Here is a 3,892-nt window from a genome sequence, read left to right on the forward strand (position 1 = left end):
TTTTGGAAAAAGGCTGCAATGAAACAAAGAGTGAAAAATTTAAAGGGGTCTGAATACTTTCCGTACCCACTGTAACTACGAATAGCACGGCAAAAGACGTTGCAAACACCCTTCATGCTGGCTGTAGGACTCAAAATATTAGCCCGTTAGAGAAACCTTGTAGCTGAATAAACATACATGGATTCACGTTGTGCCGTCTTATTTTTCGACAACGCACATGAACAAGATAGCGCTACAAATTGTAAAATTAACCCTTTGTCTCACTCACCGGAGATTCTAAAACTTCTTTCCAAACTTCTTTTCCAAAGGAAATGAAAGTGTGAACGTGTGAAAGTGTGAACGGCAGTTCACAATATCTAAGGCTTCTTGCCACTTTTACTAGCTCAATATCAATACTGCAATCGACTTCTCTTGTAGTCTATTTCATCCTATCCTTCACTCTGTCTTCATCTGGCGATCTGCTTTGCAAGAAAAAATGAAAAAAAAGAAGACGTTGAGCTTCTTCAGCCGCGCAATATAGAGCGGTTCAGCCTATAAGCATGGAGCAGCGCCATCTAGGGGAACCGAGGATCACAGCAATTACAGTACTTTGGCCCTGGATATTTTAGATGGACTACAATAACATGGTCTTCACTTGAATTAGTTTTTGACATATTTGCTACTACCACTCTGATCATATTCATTTCCTCAATGCTCCATTAAGAAACAAAGAACGATCATCAATGACAGGGAGCATATGAAATGAATCATTACTCTCTGTCAGCTTCACTCATGGGAAGGTATGGCTACCAACATCACTGTCCTGAAGGTCTACTGTCAGCTTACTGGGCTGAAGGTTCAGCCTAGTTAAGTGTTGCAGATTCTTAATCGAGAAGAAGGAGGGGAGGTCTCTGTCAATCTATCCGCGGGAGTTGTGCGGGGAGGCCCCTCTGCTGGATCGGACCCAAAGGCCAGGTCAAGTACTTAAGGGTTGAGGTGAATCCGTGGACGGGGATTGTCTCTGTGGACCTGTCCGCAAGGGTCCAGGCTTGGAACCTAGCGATTGGTGAAGCACCTATGAACCCGAGAGAGAAGGTGTTGTTGTTGAATGGCTATGCTCCAAGGGTTCTCTTTGCAGCAGATCACTGTAGGGAATCAGCAAAGACCTTGGCGGAAATGAATGGGAGAATTAAAATGGCAGTTAAGAACTGGCTGCACCTGCCCTTATGCATAACCGATGGTTTGCTATATTCCACTCGAGTGGATGGTGGGTTAGTAATCTGTTGGTAGGCTCGGCAATTATATAAATTGTTTTGTTCTTTGGAAGTTGCAATAGCTCAATTCGCCAACAAGAAAATCAACAAGACTCGGTTTATGAGAGCATGGCTGAGCGCTGGAGGTTCCAAGATGGAGATGTCGTGTCTGGACCCCCCCCGGGGAGGGGGTGAAACGGGAGAAATGAACTCAGCTGCTGTGACGCCTGCGAGCTAACTTCGGATCCCGTGTGATTGGCGTCAGGTCAAGTTCGACAGGGGGGCGGACCTTGGTGCTAAAGGGAAGGGCATGCGTCTGTTTGAGGCTGATAGGATCAGTAACTGCTGGCTACTGGATGACAGGTATAGGATTGGGAAGAGCGGTCAGTTTGTTGCTGCCCTCCAGCTAAGGGCGAATGTGTTTTCGACCCGAGAGTTTCAGGCGAGAAGGAGACCATTGCCCCTCGCTGTCATTGGCCGTTACTGTCAGGGTTCTCCTGAGACCTGTTCCCATATTCTTTGGGTTTTCCCTTTGGTCCGAGACAGCCGGATCAAAAGGCACCACAAGATATGTGAATCAGTTACGGAAGCTGAGCACCTGGGATGGTTAAACATGAGGGAAAAGAAATGGGGAACTCCTGGAGTCAGGATCCTTGCCCCTGACTTGCTTTTTATCAAGTCAGGAGAGATGCTCATTGTGGACGTAACGGTTTTATATGAACTGGGAAAGGAAGCTCTAGACATGGTGCGGATCGAGGAAGTAAACAAATATCGACCTCTCTGTCTGGCCTTTATAAGGGGCCTACCAGGAGTAAGCAGGGTCAGAGTATTTGGCTTCCCGGTAGGAGCACGGGGGAAATGGCAAGCAGAAAATGTAAAGCTCTTGAAATGTCTGGAACTTTCGCGAAAACGCTGCGTAAGTTTCACGAAACTTGTGAGTTACAGAGCCCTCTTATACTCCTTGGGTATTATGAGGGACTTTATGTTGAACAAGAAGAAGCGTCGGGAAGCCCCAATGCAGACTTGTAGTAAACCCCGCTTTCCTCTGACATGTCATCAAGAGGGACAGCCTGTGTAGGTTTAGGGACACGCACTTAAGGGCTGGCCCTCTGTAGTACCCCCGGGCAGCAGAGTTTACGGGGGTATGACACCCATTGACATTGTTGCCATTGTTATGTATTCCTAGTGTCTTACATGTAAACCTATGACTATTTGGTTCTGAAAGCCACATTATGTGGGGACGGGCGGCAGGGAATAAAGCATCCTTGGCTGTGTTTGCTGTAAAGGAGTATCTCGATCCAATTCCCCTGGGTTGGGGTCTGTCTCTGGCACTGAGTTCAGGGCTGGTGGCGTACTTGTCACATTATCATTGTGAAGCAGAATTCTCCAAGCGTTGGATTGTTCACCCACTTTTCCTACTGTGATGTGTCAAAATGTGAAAAAGTGCATTGTTTAAAAAAGCCCATCTCTACACATCCATGTTCCACTCCCACAGGTGTTTCCACATGACCAATCAGACTGTGTGGCCTTTACAGGCTCAGCTTGATTGGCATGTATTAAAGGGGAACTATGTATTTATTTTTAGCTTAATTTACCTTACAGAGCAGCTTCAGAGTCAATGGAATGGTTACATGACTTTTCTCCAAGTTGAATGGTGGTCGTCTCGCTCCACCCTAGCACCTGTAAGCTGAAACCCCCCCATTGCAACTTCAACTCAGCGTCAAGAAGTATTACGTGATATCAGGTATTGTGGTGTATGGAATTGCTTCACGGCACTGCACACATACACATACACATACGGCCATTCAGGGACCGGCTAACAAGGAAGCGATGGATTTCTTGCAGCGATGGAGTTTTTCACAATATCGTCATGACTGAGCCGGTAAAAGGGAAACAGAAACATAAGAAAACCATTTTTGGAGGAACAGAGGAAGAGGAAACTGCAGACTGACCGAGGGAGGAGTCAAACACAAGGAAACAGAGGAGTTGCCAAATATCTATTCAGAAGCTGGAGGTGGAGCTCGATAGAGAAAACCTGCGAGCAAAAAGCTAGAAAACAGCAAAGAAATGGCTAGAACTGCATTGCTCCCCTTTAACTGAAGTGTTTTCCTCTTCACTTCTTCAGGTTGGAACAGTAGCTGAACTCTAAATGTAGCAGGTTCTACCATCCTTTGGTCTGGGAATGAAGAGCTTAGTTGTTGTTAAGAACCTGTTTTAATGCAAAAAAATGACTGGAGCATTTATTGTAGAGAATACTGACACTGAAGTATTGAGACAACAGGGTCTGAAAATCTAATTCAATCTACATATCGGTCTTCTTAAAGATCTAAATAGATTTTCTCACCTCAGAGTCATCTGGAGCACGTAACCATTAGCTTCTGTCCCACTGAACCCTGAGTGACAATCACTCTGCAGTGAATGAGATGCAGTTTTCCCCCCCTCAGGCTAACAAAGACTATACTATCAGGGATCATTTCTAGAGTTTCTGACTGGAGGACTGTGGTTCTAAAGTGTTTGGTCTCACTTACCACAATGATAAATTGCAATGTTCCTTTCTGAGCGTGAAGCTGAAAGAGAGTAATGATTCACTTCATGTGTTCTCTATAATTGTTCTTTGTTTCTTAATGAAGCATTGAGAAAGGGAATGTGATTACAGTGGT

General features: G+C 45.3%; 1 non-coding gene and 1 pseudogene across 1 annotated transcript; one reads left to right on the forward strand and one right to left on the reverse strand.

Moving 5' to 3' along the window:
* Positions 1 to 663: 663 nt before the first annotated feature.
* LOC117937788 lies at positions 664 to 845 on the reverse strand (annotated as a pseudogene).
* Positions 846 to 3,683: 2,838 nt separating this feature from the next.
* Positions 3,684 to 3,892, forward strand: LOC117937777. The gene has a single exon (XR_004655244.1). It is a non-coding gene; the product is annotated as a small nucleolar RNA U3 (small nucleolar RNA).

This window comes from Etheostoma cragini, chromosome 2, assembly GCF_013103735.1.
Source record: "Etheostoma cragini isolate CJK2018 chromosome 2, CSU_Ecrag_1.0, whole genome shotgun sequence".
Taxonomy (NCBI): domain Eukaryota; kingdom Metazoa; phylum Chordata; class Actinopteri; order Perciformes; family Percidae; genus Etheostoma; species Etheostoma cragini.